General features: G+C 42.3%; 1 protein-coding gene across 1 annotated transcript in view; it reads left to right on the forward strand.

Annotated features, from left to right (window-relative positions):
* Positions 1–741: 741 nt before the first annotated feature.
* The window catches only part of PKN2 (protein kinase N2), a 76,890-nt gene continuing 68,632 nt past the window's right edge, over positions 742–8,999 (forward strand). Inside the window, exon 1 of the mRNA XM_025214021.1 lies at positions 742–760. The gene's annotated coding sequence lies outside the window, so the exon portion shown is untranslated. The remainder of the gene's footprint in view (positions 761–8,999) is intronic.

The raw sequence follows: 8,999 nt of genomic DNA on the forward strand, positions 1-8,999 counted from the left end.
TGGATTGAAACAAGCCAAGTTGAAAAATGGCCTCTCATTTTAAGGTGTTTTTTAAAATAGTTCCTGTAAGGAAAATGTAAAGCATTCTGGGATCTGCTTTGCGTATCAACCTAGCAGTGTTGGTTTTTGCTACTTTTTGGAGTTTTCTGCTACCTCACATGTAGTTCAAGCTAATCAAATTCAGTTGAAACTTTCTTAACCCATGTATTCTTAACTTGATTTAAGAACTAAAGATATTAAAGCACTCAGGAAATATGAAGTTGAGCCAGTATTAGTATATATTTGTTACAGTAATAGTATATATCTAATGTATATTATTAGGATTTTTTTTTCCTGCACCTGCTCTGATTCCCTTCCCCTTTCCAGTATGCTCTGCTTTTTCCTGTCCTTTGCTCCCCGCTCAATCTGCTGCTCACTGCTTTCTCCTTCCTGCCCTATTGGTCACTATGCTGCTTGTTTCCTCCCTGAATTGCCACGTGGTATACATACAAGGGCTGCTCATACCACTTATGGCACACGTGCCACAGATTGGCCACATCTGACATAATGTATTTCCATAGAACTGTTTTTGTGGCTGTTTTTATTGCCATAACTCTTAAAATAAACCTTAGAGCTTGAGGGCTCAACCTGGGAGTTGCAGGAGGATGGAAGAAGGATTTCAACTTTTTGTAACATTTGTTCAAGATGTGAGAACAACTGGGATTTGCATTCTGTTGACATTTTACCTGTACAGGATTCATATTGCATACAGGAAATTTGAGTAAGTAAATTTTTCAAGCCTTGTTTTTAAAATAGTTCTCTTAGTAGCTTTTTCATCTTTAACAGTTGGTTCAGTGCAGGAGGAAGGAGGACATGCTATTATTGGGTGGTATTTAATAACATGACCTACTTTTTGGGGTAGCAGCCAGCACTAATAATAAATTTTCCTTTGAGGTGTTCCCTCGATAAGCGGTATCTCGGTGATTATAGTCAGAACAGCAGCTGCAACACGTGTGGGGAATAAATTTCTTTAATTCTGTTTTGGTCTCAAACTAGAAGAACCAGCAGATCTTGCATAAGGGCAAACCCCTCAGAACAAGCAGTGGCTGTTGGTTCAAGTTTCAGTGACTTTCCTTGTGCTCCTGCCTTTGGTATAGACATCTACATTTAAAGTTTTGATTTATTTCAGAAATGGTTGGAATTTTTTGGCTTTTGTCTGTCTACCCTTAGGTTGCTGCTACAATAGCTTGAATTAATTTACTCTGTTTTGAGCATATATTATTTTGAAAACAAAAATGTGTTTACTTGAACTAAACTCTAACTAGCTTGTTCCTTGCATGCGTTCTAAATTACGTAGTTTAGCTATTTTCTTCATAGAGAATGTTCGTTTTTGCACGTGTTGCACTCCATTGAAGAGACGGAAATATTTGCCTCTTGTCAAATGTTTCTATGTAGGTTTCCATTGTTTACATAAATTTGGATTTCATTAAGTTCTATACCCTCCTACATATTTAAATATTTCTCTGTTGCAGAGATGTATATACAGCATAATACAGAATTGGCTACATCTACTGTGACTTTTATGTTCTGTGAGCCACAATTACAGGAAAAATTAAAATTGTTTCAGTGGCTCCTACTCTTTAGGAAGGATGTGGATTTCTCTCTTTCTAGAAAATATGGGAAGAGTAGTTGCAACCTTTGCTGGTGTGGGCCAGATGAGTGGCTCAGGGACAGTACATGGGCAGAATTGGGCCCCATGCTGCCTCCTGGGGATCCAAGCTACAGGATCAGGATCTCTACACAGCCTCTAGTTATCTGTCTGTGAATTGGGCCCTGGGCAACCTCTATATGCAGATTAGGGGGCTCCCTACAGGCCCAGTAATATGGCAGCAGAGGAACAACAGTTAGTGCTACCACTCCCCCACTGCCAAATTTTTTGATCCCTAAGGATCCTTGTGAGCTGGATGGCATGGAACTGCAGGTCCAGGATTGAGCACCCCTGCTTTAGAGGTTTAACTCAAGGCCAGGACAGGATGGGGAGGGATTTTTTCCTCCTTTTTAAAAGAGGAAAAATAAAATGTCATTAGGGTTTTAAAAAAGAAGCTCAAGCAGATTTGAATGTTAAAGGTTGAATCTACTGTTACAGATTCTGTAATCCATTCCTTCATATGGTTTTTAACTCCAAAGGCCCTTTCTTTGATTAGTTATTGCCTCTGTTCCTGCAGAGTCTGAAAAGCTAGGAAGAACTTTTCAATCTAGTTTTACTTGAGAGTAAATTCATCTGTGCTGTTCTTTTCAAAGACAAGTTCACTGCTGTTTAATTTCTGTTAGCTTCAGGAAATTTGTCCTCCCTTCCTTTTATGCTCTTCTCTAGGTCAAGACAGATTTGTATTCTATGGTCCATGAAGTAGCTATATATCCATGTGTATGTAAATATAATATAGCTGCAGCAAACAACTATATGAGGCTTCTGCTGAGCTCCAGCTGATCAGAGAAGTGGCATGCTGTGAAATGGAAGCTGTGGCAAACAGCTGATCAGCTCATCTTTAATTCAGCAGCTCACTGAACTAATTGGGTTGAGAGCCACCCAGACACAAATGATATGGGTTCTGCTGCACTATAAGGATATAGATGAGTGGAGCTCTGGAAAATCTCAAATAGAAGGAGATATGTTCTATGGAAGTACTGCTTCTAGTAGAGCACAATTGGAAAATAGTTGTGTGGTTTTCATATGGGCATCTCAGTACCATGATTCTTATCTCCAAAAACAATTTTGGATAGGATGCTTTTCGCTTCTGTTGATTTAAGTGATATCTTCCATAATCTGTTTTGAAGGTAGTGGGAGAAGCAATGGAAATGAAGACAACAGTAGCTTTGCCACTTTAAACTGATGGGAAGAGTTAATTTTTCCTTCTCCAGTGATAGTTCAAAACACCTAAACAAAGCTACTGTGGAAGACAGCCAGTAAGCCAAATGAGTACTGGAATAATATGTTGGTGTAAATTCAAGCATACCTCCCTTCTCTATAATGACCTGTACATAAAAACACTGTTCACTGAACTAGTCTGAGGACCACATTTGCCTGGCTCTCTAGGTGTCTGGAATATTTGTCAAGCTATGGTGAAAGTAGTGTTGCTGTTCTAGAAAGCAAAAAGTCTAGTTCTTTCACTGGACTTGTCTATGTTGTCACTTATGTGTTTTATGAGGTTACAGGCTGCATTGGCACTGTCAGTGATAGGTATTGCCATTTTTATAATGCTCAAAATAGCTGGCTTCTAAACATGATGGCTTAATTAGAGTGGAATGTAGATCCTTGACTCTTCCACTGATTTTTGTACTTGGCTAAAAATAACTTAAAGTTAAAATATACTAATGCGTCAGTTGTTCATGCTGCAAGTGAGAAGTGCCAGAAGTAAATTTCTAAAATACTTTAATAGAAACAAAAATAGACATGCAAAGTAGGGAATCACTAAGCTGAAGATTTTTTTTTTCATTTTAAATTTAAAACTCCAAGTGATTGATTGATTTTTATTTTAATTTATTTATTTTTAACATGAGATGAAGAGACAGGGAGAAGCTTCCAGGTTATAGTCTTTTCTCCTCCCCTCCCCCAGTAACTTGGTTATCAAATCTTGGGATCACTTTCATTTGGTTTGGCTAAAGTATGTAAGATTAACCATGGCTACCCATAACTTTTGAGGTTACTGACTTAAGCCTGTGTTCCATTATTATAGATACATGACCGACTAATCTAATGAACTGTAGGTGGGTAAAATGTCAGTCCCGATTCTGATGGACAATAGGTGCCTAATTTCAATTATTGTAAACTGTATCCCATGTAGATGCACCCACTGTGCGCTTTACTGTGGAGTTGACAGTCCACAATGTCTACACGTGTGCCAGAATTGGAGCATAGTGAATTAATTATCCCTGCCATAAGGCAGTACTGTTCCCAACAGTTCTATCTTATGGCAGAGTAATTCATGCCCTAGCCAGCCCCGGTCATTTTCTACATGCGCATTTTGTCTCACAGTGCTAAAGTATGGTGGCTGCTGGCCACACAGCTCCACACTTGGCACTCCTGTGGCCCATTCAGTTCCTATGCTGCTACTTGGGGATGACTCCCCAAACCTGCTGCCTGAGCCATGGTGGAGCAGCCCCAGGCTAAGTGCTGTGGTCCTGGGTGCACATGTAGACACTGCATCTGGGAGCAGCTGACTCCAGGTTGAGCTGCTCTGGAGTTTGTCACATTAATTTCACATGTAGATGCTGAGAGGTAATCTTGTGGCTGCCTGTAAATACAGCAGGGAATAGGCGATGTGATATTTACTAGGGCACCCCCTGGAGTAACTAGGAACAGTGGCCACAAATTGACAGAGAGCAGATTTAGGTTGGACATTAGAAAGAACTTCTTCATAGTACATGTTGCCAAAATCTGGAATGGGCTTCTGAGGGAGGTGGTGCTCTCTCCTACCTTGCGGGTCTTTAAAAGGAGACTGGACAAGCACCTACCTGATCCCAGCGCTCTTTCCTGCCCAGGGCAGCGGACTGGACTCTGACCTACTGAGGTCCTTTTATGACCCTAACAACTATGAATCTGTGCACGCAGTCTGTGTACATGCTGTTAGTCAGTCAGCTCATCAGTAGGTTTTAATGTCCATGGAGCCGAATGGGATGCACCTGAGGGTGCTGAGGGAGCTGACTAATGTGTTTGCAGAGCTGCTGTCCATTATCTTTGAAAACTCCGAGCTATCGGGAGAGGTCCCAAATGATTGGAAAAGGGCAACTAATGTGTTTGCAGAGCTGCTGTCCATTATCTTTGAAAACTCCGAGCTATCGGGAGAGGTCCCAAATGATTGGAAAAGGGCAATATTTAAGAAAGGGAAGAAGGAGGATCCAGGGAACTACAGACCAGTCAGCCTCACTTCAGTCCCTGGAAAAATTATGTTGCAAGTCCTCAAGAAATCCATTTCTAAGCACTTGGAGGAGAAGGTGATTAGGAACAGTTGGCATAGATTCACCAAGGTCAATTCATGCCTACCCAACCCGATTGCCTTCTATGATGAGATGACTGGCTCTTTAAATGCACGGAGACCAGTGGATGTGATATACCTTGATTTTTAGCATGGCTGTTGATTATGGTTTCTTATAACATTCTCTCAGGCAAGTGAAGGAAGTACAGGCTGGATGAATGAACTGTAAGATGGATAAAAAAAACTGGCTGGAGCATTGGGCTCAGAGGGTAGTAATTAATGGCTCTATGGCTAGTTGTCAGCCAGTATCAAGTAGAGTGCACCAGGGATCAGTCCTGGAGCCAGTTTTTGTTCTACAACCTGGAAGATGGCATAGAGTGCACCCTCAGCAAGTTTGCAGATTATAGCAAGGAGCGGGGAGCAGTAGATGTGTGTGGGGGTGGGGGGGAGAGGCATAGGGCTAGGATTCAGAGTGACCTAGACAAATTGGGCCAAAAGGAATCTCATGAGGTTCAACAAGGACAAGTGCAAAGCCCTGCACTTAGGATGGGCCAGTGCAGGATAGGGGGCTGATTGGCTGGGCAGCAGCTCTGCAGAAAAGGACCTGGGGGATACAGTGGACAGTAGGCTGAATATAAGCCAGCAGTGTCCCCTTGTTGCCAAGAAGGCTAATGGCATACTGGGCTGCATTGGTAAAAGTGTTGCCAGCAGGTCAAGGGAAGTAATTATTCCCCTCTATTCAGCACTGGTGAGGCCACATCTGGAGTACTGTGTTCAATTTTGGGCATCCCAAAAAGAATATGGACGAATTGGAGAGAGTCCAGTGGAGGGCAGCAAAAATGGTGAGGGGACTGGGGGACATGATTTCTGAGGGAACTAGGCTTATTTAGTCTAGAGAAGAGAAGACTGAGGGGATTTAATAGCAGCCTTCAGCTACCTGAAAGGGTGTTTTAAAGAGGATGGAGCTAGGCTGTTCTCAGTGGTGGCAGATGACAGAACATGAGCAATAGTCCAGTCTCAAGTTGCAGCAGGGGAAGTTTAGGTTGGATATTGGAAAAAATGTTCTCGCTCCGAGGGTAGTAAAACACTGGATCAGGTTACTCGGAAGTTGTGGAGTCTCCATCCTTGGAGGTTTCTAAGACACAGCTAGACAAAGCCTTGGCTGAGATCTAGTTGGGGATGGTCCTGCTTTGAGCAGAGGGTTGGACTAGATAAACTCCTTAGGTCCCTTCCAACCCTACTATCTGTGATTGTATGGTTTTTCTGTTATCTGTCAAAGTAGAAGTTACTTCTGTCAACTTAGTAGTTCATAAAATCTTGCTGCCTATTACAATGCCATATTGTTTGCTACCTCTTTTTACATCTTGTCACCTTGTTACTGGTATTACTTCCATCATTCTAATAAATGGATAACAGTTGAAAAGAAAAAAGATGAAAAAGCAAGTGAATGCCCATCCCCTCCATTGAAACATGCAATACAGACAATGGAATCTAAAACACAGACCAACACCCCACACGTTATTTTTCCATCATTTTCTTTTAATAATTTTTCACACCCTTTTGATGTAGGCAATTTTCATGTTTAAGAAATGGGTTAAGTGGTTTGTAGAGAAACAGCAAGGTAAAAGATATACGAAGCGTTCTAGCAGGTAGCAGTCTTCTCTCTACAGTTTGATTTTTAAAGTCTGATCCATTACAAAAACAGACCTGCATGGACACAATGCTATATTCAATTTGCCTGTGTAATGTCTTGTTTTTTTTTCTTTTTTACAATGTAAAAAATAGTACGAATCGTATCTTAAAAACCCACAATTATCTCGTTTGTTTGTTTTTTAATGTGGGAAAATTATATGCCAAGTAATAAAGGAGCAGAGTTATCAGATTTACCCAAATCGAAGACTACTTTGAATTTAAGACTATACCTCCAATAGATTCCATACGTGGAAAACCATTTAATTTGTTGTTTGTAGTTTTTCCATGTTAAGAATCTAAGTATTTGGTCATCTTTATTTTGTCCCCCACAATACTATGGCAGGGAAATCAGGACTTTGGGGTCTGCCCTGCCCTCTTCCCCCTACTACTTGTCCCACTGCCTACCCCTGCTAGCTGCCTATTATCCTATGTAGTGGCTCTGGCTTTGCAGCACAGAGCAGCTCTAGTACAAGAGAAGTAGGCTACCTAATCACTTTATTTTATTTTTTTGTCTTTGAAAGCCCCTCGAATATTATGCATTTTAGACAAAATGCATAGACCTCCAACAAAAGTGAAGGTCAGTGCTGCATATTTAGATTGCACTACAGCAGGCTTTCATATTTCTAAAAATGTCTGCTTGCAAAGCAAAATTAGTCATTAATCAGAAGATCGCTAGCATAAAGCTTTTAAAAAAACATTAAAACCTAGTGACTGACCAACAGTAAGTACACAGTACACAGACTGGGTGCATCTACACATGAAATTAATGTGATGCAACAAACTCTGGAGCAGCTGAAGCTGGAGTCGGCTGCTCCCAGGTGCAGTGTCTACATGTGCACCCAAGACCACAGCATTTAGCCCAGGGCTGCTCTGCCCAGGCTCGGACAGTAGTTTGTTTAAAGTGTGGAGCCCTGTGGCAGGCAGTCCCAAAATAGTCCCAAACCTGTTCTTTCACCAGTGGCTGCTCACCTCCTCCCAAAACTTCTCCCCTCTACCCACCCCCCTCAAAAAAAACAAAAAGCAAACAAACAAAAAAATTTCCCCAGATGTTTACGTTATGCAAGGAACAGGGATTGCCACAAGTGTGGAAATTTGGCTGGGGAACGAGGGAGTGGAGAGGAGCTGTGGGAGATCTGTGGGGATCTTCCTAACCATCTGCCAGATTGGGTGGATGCATGGGGTTGGTTCACAGCTGGACATGGCATGTTGGGTCCAATCTGGTACACCGCCTCAGATGTCTTACTAGGTCCAACCCGACATCCCAGTATGTCAAGTCCAGGGCCATGCACTGGCTTCAGGGCCACATGCTAGAGCAGACCCAGCATATGGCTCCAAGCTCAGTGCACTGGACTATGAGCTGGCTTCAAGGGTTGTATGCCAGACTGTACCCAGCACGTGGCTCCAGAGCCAGTGCATGGCCCTGGAACCAGTACCCAGGTTCAGGCCTGGGGCTGCCTCCGCTGGATCCAGAGCCACGTACCAGTCCTAGCACACTCTATCTGACCTGGCACTTTGCTCTGGAACTAATGTATGGGGTTTGACTAGTCACGTGGTTTAAGAACTGGTGTCAGGTTGATCCACAGGCCCCGTCTGGCTCACAGGGCTTGCAGCAGGCTCCAGAGCAGGCCCAGCTCCCTAGCTGTGCCATTGACTTAGCTCAGTCAAAGATATCTCTTTGGTTTTTTTGTTTGTTGTTTTATTTCCAGGCTTCTCTTCACATGCTATCTGCAGGAAAACATGGTACATTTCACATGCATCTTACTGGGTTTTTTTTATTTTATTTTATTTTATTTTTATTATTGTATTAACTCAATTACTGCAGTTGGAGATGACTTCGGGGTATCAAGTACAAAGTGGAAGCTGATCAAGTACAAAGTCCAATAATAGAGTGGAGGAGTGGTGGTAAAAACTGTGGAAAATGGACCACATTCATTGGAACAAAGAGGTGGATGGCATCTCCTTGTGCTGCCCTGGTCTCTTGTGCCCTTCAAAAAGTAATGTTTATATAGGACAGGCTTGTTTTCAGTATTGGCTGCCACTATTTTTGTTTGTGAGGAGCAACTTTACAGATTGCTTCGTGGGGTTCTCCACATGCAGAAGCTGGTGAGTGGTGTTTGTTTATAACCTGGCAGTTACCACAGTATCTAAGCATATTCCCTGGATGCACTAATGCACCTCTCCAGATACAGTTAATCATTATTTGGACCCTGTAACAGCCACCTGAAATTTCCATCCCTAGGGGAAAGGAGATTATGCCGACTGTGTTGGTGCCATTGGGAGATTCATAGATGTTAGGGCCGGAAGGGACCTCCAATAGATCATCGAGTCCAACCCTCTACATAGGCAGGAAAGAGT

Source organism: Alligator sinensis, unplaced genomic scaffold (assembly GCF_000455745.1).
Source record: "Alligator sinensis unplaced genomic scaffold, ASM45574v1 scaffold736_1, whole genome shotgun sequence".
Taxonomy (NCBI): Eukaryota; Metazoa; Chordata; order Crocodylia; family Alligatoridae; genus Alligator; species Alligator sinensis.